Genomic DNA, 14,013 nt, shown 5'->3' on the forward strand with positions numbered 1-14,013 from the left:
AATTCAGGAATATAGTCTCAATACATGTGAATGTTTCTGAAAAAGTGACTGTAAATATAGTGCTGCCTTCCATCTCAGTTTTCCATCACTATTCATGCAGAATATCTGGTAATATGAAAGTCTGTTGTTTGATATTCAGGTTTTCTCACTTTATTTTTACACTTGAATTTCCTCTCCTTTGAAAAAAATGGTGTTAAGTAGAGGTTACTGACTAGTTTCTCTGTCAGGTGATCTACCATGTTATTTACACCAATCCATCCTGCCCCACTGTCTGTCTAAATTGTTCCTAACTACGTAAAAATCACTCTTAAGTGGTATCTTTTTATAACATGAAATAGGCATGATTGTTATCCAGCCACATGAAACTGAAGTAAGATACCACAGCTCGTGATAACTTCAGACTGTGTCTTGCAAGCTGCTGAGCAACTGCAGCTCTATTGGTTTCCAGATATTGCCTTTAAGTTTTTAAAATATGTTATTAAATAGGGATCTCTCCTGTTATTTGTTATAAGTACAATGTGATGCATCCCACAGAAAGTCATGATGAAAGGACACCTAGGAAGGGAGGTGAATATGACTTGAGAGTCACTGTGATACTGATGATGCCCACCTTGTTCTAATGCAACAAGATTTGTATAAGACACATAGCAAATGATAATAGTTTACAGGTCTTATCTGGACTTCTCTCAATTTTATTGTATGCCAAGTTCATGCTCCTTTGACTCTTTCTTGGGATTTGTAAATGTACAGTTTAAGGGAACTGAATTTCAGCTACTGAATTTTGCATTGCTTTCTAATAACTGTAAAATTGCCCAGGTTCTTTGGAAATCGCCCAAGGATCATGAATTACAACAAACCTTTGGAAAATATTGTTTTAAGTTCCAGATGCTTTTAGGAATGTTTCCAACAGCCTTCAGTGATGAAACTTGGAAACTTTCCAAAGCTGGTAAATGCATCTAATTCCCTACAGGCCCAAGAGCTACTACAGCCTCCCTTGGAGCCTTGAGCCATTAGCACACTGTACTTTTGCTGGGTAACTCAGACTTCCCTTTAGCAGATGATCAGAATGTAATCATGTTAGCAGTGAATTTTATATAAAAGCAATCCCAAAAATACTACCAATCACTTTAACTTTATGAACCACATCTCTCTGAAATGTACCTAACCGAGCAACAGGAATTATGCAAAAGTCAGATAATCCTTGCAATTGTAGAGAGCTCTCTGCTAGCAATTGTTTTAAACTGGTATTGGAAGGCAAAAGCACGTTAGATGCGTTAGATGTAGAACAGTAATAAATGAGGCTTTATTTTACACAGCCTGTGTTTTTCTGGCCATCACCTGATCATCTGTGTATTTTACATCTGATGCTGTAATGGTTCAGCTCTGTTTTCTCTTATTGCATTTCAGCCCAGAAGGGTTTATTTCATTTACTTATATTCCCTAATATTTCCCTATTATATATTTCCTGTTATGTTGATCACTGTTTTGAATGATTCTTAATCTGAAGGATATTACAATTATTTCATCCACATGACTTTCACTCTTGATGAGTTACAGAGCAGAATTCTTGTATTACAGGAGATTTTATATGTTGAATCATTTCCTTCAGGACCTGTACCACAGAGCATTTAAAACCAATACCTGTAACTGTATTTGACTGTGGGCCTGTGACTAAATGTGTTCTAGCTCTAACAGCTAACCAAGTCTGCCTGCCCAGCTGAGGAACACATGAGGACAGTAATATCAACTGCCCCCAGCTGGATTTATCTGTTGGGAAAAGCAAACACCTGGTCAGCTTCAGAGCAGTTCAACTAAACTGCAGCTGCCAACCTGAAGTTTTCTCACTGAATGGGGCAACCTAAGCAGTTGCAGACTGGTATGTGTACAAGCCCAAAACACAATCTGTAGGAGCTTCAGCAGTCATCTGGGGATTAAAATTGGATTGCAAATGCACTTAAAGCTTTCAACTCTTTGCCTTACCCTGTTTGACATGTGTTTTTCTTCCCAATGGCAGGGACACCTGAACAGCTCATGAAAGGCTCCTAAAGCGCCTCCATTTCCAAGTCAGAGCATTAAGTGAACCAATCTCTGGTTCCTAATAGACCAAACAAACTTCTGGATCAGATGTTTCTTCACAAGCTGTCCAGTTATCCCCACAGTGGTGACAACACCTGCCATCAGTAAGATGGGACAAAAAGCTGTGCCACTGACCTCATGGTCAAGCAGAATACAACCCATCCTGCTGTGTGGGGCACAGTCCCACAATTTGCACTGACACTTTGGGAATTTGGGCGTCCATGAAGACATATCTCCAAATTTATAATCCATAAATGGTCTTTTTCAGATCATGGCTTGTAGTCAATTCCCTTTTAGAGTATTCTATATCTGTGGATCCTCATTACTGAGGAGAATCATGCAGAGATTTTCTTGCTTCAGTGACTCTTTCCAGCATAGACTTTAGGACACTGAGATGGTCTGGCTTTAGTCTCCTCCACTAAAACAAGATGCTATTTTAATCTCTCATTATAGGAGGAATCAAAAAATCACTAAATGTTAGGGAAGGAAGGATGAAAACTTAATTCCGTTAGCATAATTTTTAGGGATTTTACCTTTACTTGATTCCAATAACTCATTAAAATTTAGATTATTAGGCTTTCAAACTGTGCACTCTGGCTGGGATTTATAATTTTTTTAAATATGAACAAGCTTCAAAATGCAATGTTAGACTGCATTAACCATGTTTTTCATCACATAAAAACTGTAATTTTGTGTGTAAAGGAGTATTTATTTTTTCCTTGCATTTTTCTTCAATGTTTGTGGTGACTATAATGTCACCATCTGTTCAAGAAGAAACAGAATAAGATGCCAGCTCAGATGTGTCAGGGAGACTAAAGCCCAGTAATATTACAAAATTTCATGTTATGAATCTGTTTGGTTTCATTTAATATATGTCTCTACTGGTTATTGTTTATGGTCAGAATGCCCAACTAAGTAGTTATATGAAAGATATAAACTTTAGACTGACCGGATACACAAGGTGAAATCTTGGATCCACAGAAGTCAAAAATGAGTTTTTTTCTTTTTTTTTTTTTTCCACTGACTTTAGTGTTTGCAATGTTTCTGAAGTTCACTCTAAAAATTATGTGCTTATTTTGGGCCTGATTTGTGAACATGTCAGTTGAGAACAGACTTTGCCATAGCAGATCGGGCTGTGTCTGTCTCGTCCTGCCGTTCAGCTCTAGTAACCACCAGCCCTTGATGCTTCAGTGGAAAGTAAGAGCGATGCTTCTGTTCTATCCTTGTCTATCAGAGACAGCCTATTAGAGACTAGATCATACCACATGTAAGTTCTCACATTTTGGCACATGGAATTTTCAAGTCCAAGTTTTGTGAACACACAATTAATTGTGCACATTTGTTTTAGCTAGTGACATTTGGGTGGCTGATGACCCCTTTGAAAAATTAGCTACTGCAGAAAAATGTGTTTGTGGTTATCTTTCTGTTATTGAAATATGTATAACAGAAGATACACTTTTTAAAGAGATCTTCTTAAAATATGTAAAGGAAAATTTGCAAAACAGCACAGAGTAATGGTTACTAGGTCTCAGTCCAGACTGCTTGTTTCTGTAAGACTATCTGACAGGACTGGATGTCCTCTTTGGAAACAATCAAACGAAACTGGAGCCTGCAGGGGGGACCAGATCCAGCTACATTCTGACAGGGTCCTTTTTTTGGCGTTCAGATCCATTAATCTCTATAATCTGCTAGTTTCTAGACTCTTCTACTCATTCAGTGTCCAAAATACATAGGAAATTTCTTCTACTGTGAAGAATCATCTCCTCAGAGGGCAAGGATTAGCTGAATGCATTCCCTTGCCAAGGCTCCAAGGTTTGCCACAATGTTAAATTTCAAATCACAGAAAGGAGTGAAACTGGTTGTGGTAATACTTGCATCAGTGAACACTGCTGCCATCTCTATGCAGTGTGCATTCCAGGATGATTTCCAAGGCCTCTGGCTTCAGAGCCTTAGTGAAATCTTTCCTATTCTGCCCCCAGTACAGATTCAAACTGCAGAGTTTGGAGTTAAAGTACGTTCTCCTGCCAGCCTGGAGCTAGTGTAGCTACTGCATGTTCAAAAGTAATTGCAGACATCAGAACAGGGTGTGAAGGTCTGACTGAGGAACAGTTCAGTCTCACAGATATTTCAGATGGCTGAAAATCTCACTTAAAAATATTTCTAAAAGTCACACTAAGGACACTTACATAATAGTTCATTTCCATATGCAGAAGGAATCTTCCTCAAGATTCGTGTAGCAGAAATTATAAGCAATGTCTGTGCTGAGTACCTAGTGATGGCAGCCAGGGAGAAGGTTAGCGTTTGTTCAGGTTGTTCCAAGCCTGCTCCCTGCAGGGTTTCTTGCCTTGTTTTCTGAAGCTGGCCATTGCTGGATAGAAGGATCTGATCTCCTATTGGAAATTCCATTCTCCTTACTCCATCAAATAGAAATTGAAAATACAGGAAAAGAAATAGGCTCCCACATCTAACCAAGATAAGCAAAATATTTGCCGATAAGTGCCTCAGTAGAAGTGATCATATGTGTTGTCATTCTCCTTCAATACGCAGCTTGAATTTCAGGTTTAAATTCAAAAAGGGGTTAACTCTAACAAAATTGCTGAGCACTGAATAGTATGAAAATTCAACCCTCAAGCATGGCTACTGCCACCATATGGACCACCAGCATGTATGACACAATGTCCGTAATAAATCTGTTTAATTTCACTCTAGCATAAACCAGCTGTAAAGTTCATAAATGCAAGTAAATGCAGTGGTATTCCTTCAGGCAACTAGGGCAGTTTGTGAGAATGTTATCTGGGTAAGAAATGGATGTATCTTGATGGCAAACTTACAGAATTGAAATAGTTCCTTTTTTCGTATGTATAAAACATTCAGCAACTGTTCTGTATAAGAAACCTGATGTGTACTCTAGGATCAGACATAATTCAAAGAAATAATTGTTTTAGAAAAAATTGTCATTTCAGCTATACTGATTCTCCTCCAAAGTGAGATTCAAGCAGCTCGTACAGTTTTGGCGGGCAGGAACACTCCTGAGACCTTGCATCATGTAAGACTCCATCAGTTCAGCAGCTCTTGCATAAAACAGTAGCAATGCTAATACAATGCAGGTCTGTTTGACTCTAGGTGTTTTAAGTTCAACCTGAAATACAAAGCATAGTAATATACCTCAGAAGTTTCAATTAAACCTATTACTGACATATCTGAATTTAAAATATCTCTACAAAATGGAAGGAGGAGATAATAATCCTCAAAATCCCTAAGGCTGCTTTTTTTTTTTTTTGTATGTTTTAACCAAGAGCTTAAGCAGTAGAAGGAAATGGGTACAAAAGGCTTTAGGGATATAAATAGAAACCAAAACACAGTGAAATCTCATGCAATGGACAGGATCAGGTGGTACATGCAACCCTGTCAAAACTCTTTTTTCCACTGAATGAAACAGAAGCCTCTGTCTGGGCACATGAGCTGACGTGTGTGAAGAAATGAGTAAACGCTTCTAGAGCAGTTTAGTTGTTTCATAACGTGTTGAGTTGCTGTTTCTTTTGTTCGCTTTGGAGTAGGATACCTACAACTAGGCTCAGGTAAAGTGGTGGGTGCTTACAAATTGTAGAGTCATTATAGAGAAGGCAAGATTTGAAATCAGACCACTAGATTTTAAAACAATTTTGTGTCTCCTGTCACACTGTCAGACATGTCTCTATTAATGATTAGTACCTAAAATCAGAAGAACTAAATAAAAAGTATAGTGCTGTAAGCCAGTTGTTCCCCGATGTATAAAGGGGGGAATTCATGTTTGACCCGGTGAGCTGACTGGCATATGTCTGGAAGTATGAGATTTAATTAAACAGATGGTAGCATACATTACTGCTTTAGAAATGTGATTCATCATTATAAATGTTCTAGGTCCTTTAAAAGAATGACTAGAGCATCTGGCTATCCATGCTGAAACAGTGTACACACACCTGACAGGAATCCATCTCCATAATGCAGATGATACTTGTGTTTATGTTAATTGCTTTGCATCTTTATGCTTCAGTTGAATGGACAATTGCTGGCACATTCTTTTAAATAAGGCAGATCCATTTTGAAGTTAGATTGCATTTTGTTTCTATTTACTGTTGAATTTTAGCATCAACAAAAAGCATGAAGCAATAGAAAAAATCTAACTGTAGCACACCAATTTTCAGGATGCCTGGAGATGAAATTTGATATAGGCTTTTAGACTAGGAACATATATGAAGTACCTTTGTCTGCTGTGCTGGTATTATTCTTCACTGAATCATCATCAGATTAATCAGGAACCCCATCACTGTAAATCCATGGTAAGTCTGCTAACATTAATCCTAATGTGTTCTAGCTGACATGTTCACCAACTCATTTCAGAATACTTTGCACATGTTACATGTACATGTGATCCAACTTTATCCGCAGATCAATGAACAGAAAAGCTGCCTGCCTGGAGCTCTTACTCTTTTACATGTTATTCTAATACTCGTGACTACAGGCCAGGTTTCTTAGAAGTATTTAAGTGCATAGCTCTTAGAGAAGCTTGGCAAGTGCCTAGCAGCTATCATGCATTGCTCTGAGGGACACATCATGAACTCAGGAGGAGCTTGCTAATGCCAGTCAGCACCTTCTGATGGGTAAGCACCTTTCAGAACCCGTCCTTGGATGCTTTATGAGCATGGTGATTTATTTGCTTCAAATAGATGTTTTTATTTTTTTTAGTCCTCTATATTTATCTGCATTCTGTCATTTAGTTCCATCTGCTGTACATGGGAAATTGATTCTTTATTTCAGAACCTGGTTCTGCAAATTGCTGACAGCTTGAGACTTTCAGAGATTTCACGGTGCTTAAAGCTGGACGAGACCCTTGTTTCTAGTCTGCTCTCCTCTATAGTGCAGGCCTTTTAATTTAATTCAGTGGCTTCCCATGATTACACATTTTTGATTGATCTCCAAAGTCTATAGCAGTTGTGCAGGTGGAGTTCAGTGACTTCCAGGATATGAGGGACTCCCACTCAGCTCTCTGGGAGGCGTCTCTGCTTGGGAAACTTTCAGTCCCACTGAAATAGGAGATTAGATTGATTGGAGGCTGAAGCATAGCCATCAGGTCAGTAGCTGATGTTAAAAAACAAGTAATGTAGACTTAGCTCATAACCTAACTATAGAGGTTTCTATGCGTGTTGTCATTTGCTAAAAGTCACATTAAGAGCTAAAGGTACTTGGAAAAAACAGGTTGTTCACTCTGTTTCTCTTGTTCAACAGCCCAATGGATTAATACTCTCTATCATTTTTATATTTGAAAGTCTTACAGAAATAAACTCACTTTAGAGGATTACCTTCTAGTTTCTGTGCATTTATAAGTGCCATCTGTTCATATCTGAAAGCTGGGTGTTATGGTAACCTGAGTCTTTTAAATTTAAGCTAATCGCAGAGTACATGCTCACACTCATGATGTGCACAGTGCACACATTCATGGAGTGCATGTGCACATGGGTGCATAGTGCTGGCCTGAGCATGATGACGAGGAAAATCCTGAATATGGGAAGCCTTTGAGTGGATCTTGCCCACTGTGGACACAAATAGGGCTGGCTAGAAGCAAGGAGGTCCGTCTTCTTCACAAGTCCAGGAAGCAAGGAAGGCTCTTGTTACTATGAGTGTTGTGCTATGCTAGGCCTGATTTGCACTTTAATACATGCAAGGACAACTTTGTCATTATCACAAGTGGGAGAATTTTCACTGTCATTTATCTGAACAAGCAGCTGTGGGATGTGCCATGAGCACATGGGCTTTCTCTGCCTTGGATTTGACTCATGAGTCTGCTCCCTGGCTTACAGGGCCCCAGATTTATCCTGAGAGACAACTGCTCTTTTAGCAGGATTTTTGATTGCCAGGTTTATAAATGCTGACCCCGACACTGTGTCTCTTCAGCATGCTCAGAGGTCGGGCAGCAAGAGCTCTGTTCTCTTGGCAGTGTAAGCCAAACTTTAGGGCAAAAGATAAGAGCATGGTAGAAGCCTCTAGGCTGAGATTGCCTTTATCATCTAATTTTTTAGATGCCCTGTGGGTGTTTTTGTGATATGCTGGTTGGTCCAGCATTAAAGTGTCACCTCTTTGATTCATTCTATCTGTATGAAGAATACTTCATAGTTATTGTGGCCGTGAAGTGAATTTGAACAGTCAAGTGTACATCTCCATGTGCCTTTACCAAACTTCTTAGATTACTTTCAATGAAGAGCAGCCTATTGGCATATGTACAAGACATTTTTTTCTCAGCTGACTTTTGCTCTTAAAATTATCTTGATCTGATAAAAGTTAATAAAACAGTTAATTAATGAGGTAAATAGCCTCATTCCCCATAGTTGACTGTTGTATTAACTAGTATCCTGCTGCCGTTTCCTTGCTCTGTGCATCCATTAATTATTATGGATCAATTACTCAATTCTTTTTAAGAATTCGGGTGATGCCTGGACTACTGAGTTGTGAAATTAAAGCAATGCCACAGTGAACAGGGAAAGAACATGCATTTACTTTGCACCATCTCCTACGATGCTGATATTCCTAGGATAGAAGCATCTTTTTCAATCAATAATTAAGCCCGTCCATATGGATATCTGTTTCCCCCACAATACTTCTAACTCTTATAGCATAGCCCTATCAAAAATTTCTTTCTGAATAACAATCATTCCACATATTTTTAATGACATAATCAAAATTTGAGAGAAAAATGCCTATTATCACTGTAGTGATATTATCATTATGTGCTCTATGTTTTCCCTAAGTGAAGCACAGCACGGTTATGAAGAAACAGCTACTGCTTTACAAAGTGAATCGTGTAGCTCCGTAAAGTTTAGCCACTGAGGATCAGTTCAACAAGTAAAGTTTTAATTTGCTATTTCACATACTGGATAAAACATCAAACCAAAATGAAAGAGATGCCTTCTCCTCAGCTGCAGGGACCAGGAGGAATAGCACTCTCCAACAGTGCTCATTTTGCAATTAGATTTTTCGCTTATCTTTTCACATAGCTTCCTGTAATAGTTAGCTGGCTAAGTCAGTTCCTCTCCCTACCTCAGAGTGAAATTTCTGCTGACAAGTCCTTTGTTAGTAAAAATTATTTGTTTGCTGTCGAAAAATATGTTTGGCAGTGTAAGAACCTGAACAAAATCTAAAACAAATATTTGCAGGAAATCAAAATATGCTAACAAAGATAATGTCTGTTTTCCATTGCTTTACCCTTTTTTCAGTCAGCTACCTCAATCAGATTAAGCAATTAGGCAAACCACAGTGAAAAGATAACATTTTATGGCATTTTTTTTATGGGGAAAAAGGGAAATTAAGCTTTTTTTTTTTTCTTTAATTAGCACCTTTCCAAAATGGCAGATATTTGAAAACAGACTATTGTCTTCAAAGCCCGGCGTCCCTGGTTTTCTTATAAATTATCTTTACAAGTGCATTGCTAGGTCATGTTTGGTCACTCATGGGAAAGGTCCACACGTATGTCTCCGTCAGCACTGACAGTGGTGGCTCCCCTGCCAGGCCGTGTCCTCTGGCCGGAGGGCTGTAGCGGCGCAGCGGCTGCCAAGGCTGCTGGCCAACCTCGGCGGGCTGTAGGGGAATGCGACCTGGCCGGGGGCAGGCATTTCAGGGCTGCTCCAAGAGCAGCACTTTGCAGTGACGATGGTTTTCTCCTGCTTGTGAAGTTCCCCCTCCTTCCTCTGCCTCCCTTGGATCCCCAAAGACGTGGGTAGCATCCTGTGACTTTCCATCGCAGGTTTTGATGTGGCTCCTGTAAGAGAGGTTGTGCTGGCTTTTGGAAAACTTGCTGCTTTGACTGCAGTTCTTCAATCCTGTGATATGCACTGTCTCTGGCTGGAACAGTTTCCCTGCTCTGCTTTTGAAAACCAAGTTGTAGCTGTCCTTTTTGATTCTATCAGATAAGGCTCTTTTAACTTGTTGCATTTACCCTGAGCCTGTGACGCTTAAAAATGTGGTATATAACAGACTACAGAGCCTGCTCTGATACCGCTGGGAAAGTGCAGGTAAAACCACGGCTCCTAGAAGTGGTGGCACTTTAGCCTTGGCAGTGTGGCACTGTCTGTGCTACTGAGAACCAGCCCGTTGGCTGCTTGCTGTGACCTCAGTACAATCAGTGCAAACCGGTCTGTGCCAGGTTGTCTTCAAGTCCTATCACAAGGGCTATTTCTGCACTATGCAGCAAAGGGTCATTCGCACCATCCCCCTGAGGCAGCCTTGGGCATTTCAAAGATGCAATTCAGAGCCCCAAAGGTTGGAAACCCAACTTTCCTGTATAGCCAGTAGAAAAAAAGTTAGCAGCTTTGGTTTCATTCAAGACACCTAAGTTAGATTCCTGGATTTAAAAAGTGGGTGGATTAAAAACCTCTTAACTCTCTAAATCTTCCAGAAACACACATTCAAAGTTCAGCTCTTGCCACTTCTTTCAACCTTCAAAGTGGCTTTTACTGGTAAATCTCTGAGGAATAGTTTAAACTTATGATCTGGAAGGGCAGGTCACTACTCCTTGTTTTTAAAAAGAAAAAAAAATCTTTTCTGCTAGATTACCTGGAATTCTGACTTGGTTAAAGCAGAGCAGTGGCCTGTAAGAAATGTTTTATTTATAAATAAAAGTGATTTTCAGATTTTCTTTTTTTTTTCCAGAGGAGGGATCATGATCTGTGATGGGGGAAGGTTGCCCTCTCTCGTGTGGTCTGTTAAGATATGAAGTGTATCAAATGAAAGCCCAAAGTGTTTCTTTTTTCTTTTGTAGATATTAACATTTTAGATGATGAGAAAACTTGCCCTTCTGGATGATCATATACTACTGAATTTTGAATCATGTAAGTAGACTATGTGATGTTGTGCTGTTTTGGTTGGGTGTGATACTTTCAGAGGCTCTTGGTGAGTGAAAAGCAATATGATCTGTACCAGGAACTCAAAGCAACTGCAAACCAGTGTTTCAGCTTGGTGTGATTTTTTTTTTTTTTTTTTTGTACGCATGATTTAACAAAGAGTTACAGTAGAGGGAACTTTTTTAAAGGGAAATCTTTAGCCTTTAAAAAAGGTACATATTAGTTTGTGAATTTAGAAACAAAGGAATGGAACTCGATCTCAGCTTCCCTTAGTTTCTTTAGAAAGTCTCAGCCTACATATCTTTGCCAGTTTCTTCAGAAAAATACTTTTAAGGTGTAATAGCTGCCAAAGGATGGTGACATGGTGCACTGCTCTGGTGGTTATTCATTCATTGACAAACTGCCTGCTTTTGTCACTAGATTTTTATGGCCATTTAAACAGAGAAAATTCAGCACCTGTAGACACAAGAATGTCATAGTGTTCAGTTTCTCCATCTAATGGCAATGTCAGCCTCTCTGGACCTTCTACCTTCTGCCCAAGAAATTCTGCGCCTTTGAAGGGCAGATGGGTTTTATGCAAGATGAATCTATAGAAAAAACACTCTTTTTTTTTCTTTTTTCTTTTTTTTGCCTTCTGACGGAATATTTTTGAGGACTTACTGTATGTGTCTACACTAGGCTCAGTCGCGCTCTCAAGACCAGGCTTGCCCGTCCCCACTGAGGGGCCTCACGGACTGTCCGTGTGTGGAGCCCTCTGGAGAGGGCCAGACCTGGCATCGGAGAGGGGGCTGAGCACTCCCTCATTCATTCAACAGAGACTGCAGTCTTAGAAAAGCTACATCTCTGGACCTCAGTTTGTCAGTCTGTTTAATGGAGCTAATAATATCAGCTTTAAAAAGCAGCTAGAGCAGTTTAAATGAGTTATCTAGTAGAAAGTATTATTAAAAGACTTTTTCTGTCAGTCAAAACAGGGCTGATGCTTTTCACTGCTGTATATGAAATGAGAATTTTTCACTTTTTTATGATGAGCTGGAATACAATTAGCAGCAGTGGAAAATGCATTTCCTAATAGCTTTTTCCTTGCTTTGTTCTGACTTTGGAATACCTCACTTGGGGACTGCGTATCATTTACTGAATTGCTTCTGTTTGCCTCCTCCAGCCACTGCCCACTTTGTCAGCAGTCTGGGATCTGGGCTGTGACATTTTTCACTCCGTGTCTCGAGGCACACAGTGCTAAGTCCTGCCCAGATGCTCTCGCACGCCTTTCTGTGAAGTCTAATGATAGAGCTGTTCACCTGAGCGATACTCGTAGCAAGAGGGGCAGGTCTTAAGAAAGAAGATCTGACAAACAGTGGGCTTACCTCAGAGACTGAAAACAGTTGGGGAAGAACTTGATTTTCATTTAAGAGCACTTCTGCTTTGCCGGCTCTGAAGCACAATGTACGGCTGTGATAAGAAATGATTATGCTGCGCAATAGCCTGAATATAGTCACTGAAGCAAGGTGAAATTAAAAAAGATTTCTTCATATAAGGCATGATGTAATGATTTCTGTCATGCTTACAGCTGTAAATGAAAATAGCAATTCATTACACACCAAAATCAAGCAGATAGTTGAGGCTGAAGGTAGTGCATAAGTAATAAAACCAAAGCCAATATAAGCACCCAGAGGCTGAGTGCATTTTCTACTTTATTTATTAGTTTTGATCTAGACTTGAATAGACTAGACTAGAAATAACCATCCACCTGCTCTGAGCACCCTGCCAATTATTTCAATCTGCAAAACCAAAATGCAATATGAACAGCTCACTGCTTCTAGCAAGTGCAATAACCCACTCAAATATTCCTACCTCTCCTTTTCCACCAATACTTTAATTTATTTCTCTCTCTCCCATTGCCAGGTCCCATAGATGAATATTGCAAGTACTGCTGATAAATGCACTGACAAACTATTCTTTTCTTTTCTTCATTTTCAATGAAAAGTAAGGCATATTGACTAAAGTGCAAATGAAAACACGTTACAAGATCTGTTTTTAGAAGCAGGCTTGTAAATTATTGCGCTTTTGTTCCTTGTCCTGGCTTCTCTTAAGAGACGGCTTTTCCTCTTCTCTGTGCTTAGCTAGTTTATATAATATTTTGATCTAACAGCTTCCTCTCTTTGCCCCATTCTACCTTTTAACTTCCTAAAACTTGAGAGGGTGAGTGGCAATATTACTTTCAGTAGGAGAAAGGCATATGAAAATCCGTCGGTGCTTTTAACTGTCATGTCCTTATTTCTTTTAATCTCACTAGAAGATAAAGTCAAGGGTAAATCATGTATTATCCTAAAAGGATTAAGCCCTCTTAATACTGAATTCAACAGGTATTACTATTATTCATATATAGACCCCAAAAAAACAGTTTGGGGTGGGTTTTTTTGCTTGTTTGGTATTAATTTTTTCCCCAGACATGTAAGAGTAATGCTATGTTGCAACAATAGTTGCAAAGCCAGAGAAGAAATCTTAGCACCCTGGAAGTCAATGGCAGAACTTCCTAGAGTGCCAGGATCTCATTCTGGTCATTGCAACCAGGAAATAACGGGTCTGCCCAGAGAAAATGCTGAACTGGGTTGTAACTTTTAGAATATTGACTGATGGTCACAGCAACCAGGTTACTTGAATTTATAAAGTTACCTCCCATCAGCTGAACAGCAGTAACTTGTGTAAATCCTTCCAGACCCCTAAAGAAGGGTTTCTTGAACATCACACCTTTCACTTGCATGTGATTTTTTTTTGCCTGGTTGCTTCCATTTTGTATGCTGCCTCACTAGTACTGCTTGCAGGAAAATGGTGTGATAGGTATCTGTGGCATGCGGGTGCCTAGATTTTCAAACAAATTAATTGCCTGAGTCCCTTTGAAAATCTCAGATCACCTGCAGACAATGCCATCTCAATGTACGGATAATTCTGGGTCTCAGTTACCTCACTGTACATCCAGAATTACATCACAGAGTAACTGCACTGTAGTGAGAGCAGAGTTTAGCAAAGAAAGAGGACTGCTGAGAGAATTCAAGAGATTCAGATGCTCGTA

The 14,013-nt window shown here is 39.5% G+C and overlaps 1 protein-coding gene across 2 annotated transcripts in view; it reads left to right on the top strand.

Moving 5' to 3' along the window:
* The window catches only part of TAFA1 (TAFA chemokine like family member 1), a 340,874-nt gene that overhangs the window by 62,119 nt on the left and 264,742 nt on the right, over positions 1-14,013 (top strand). For both annotated transcript variants that reach the window (XM_067303624.1, XM_067303625.1), the window contains exon 3: positions 10,865-10,934. The gene's annotated coding sequence lies outside the window, so the exon portion shown is untranslated. The remainder of the gene's footprint in view (positions 1-10,864; positions 10,935-14,013) is intronic.

The sequence above is a fragment of the Apteryx mantelli genome, chromosome 12 (assembly GCF_036417845.1).
Source record: "Apteryx mantelli isolate bAptMan1 chromosome 12, bAptMan1.hap1, whole genome shotgun sequence".
In the NCBI taxonomy this organism is placed as follows: Eukaryota; Metazoa; Chordata; class Aves; order Apterygiformes; family Apterygidae; genus Apteryx; species Apteryx mantelli.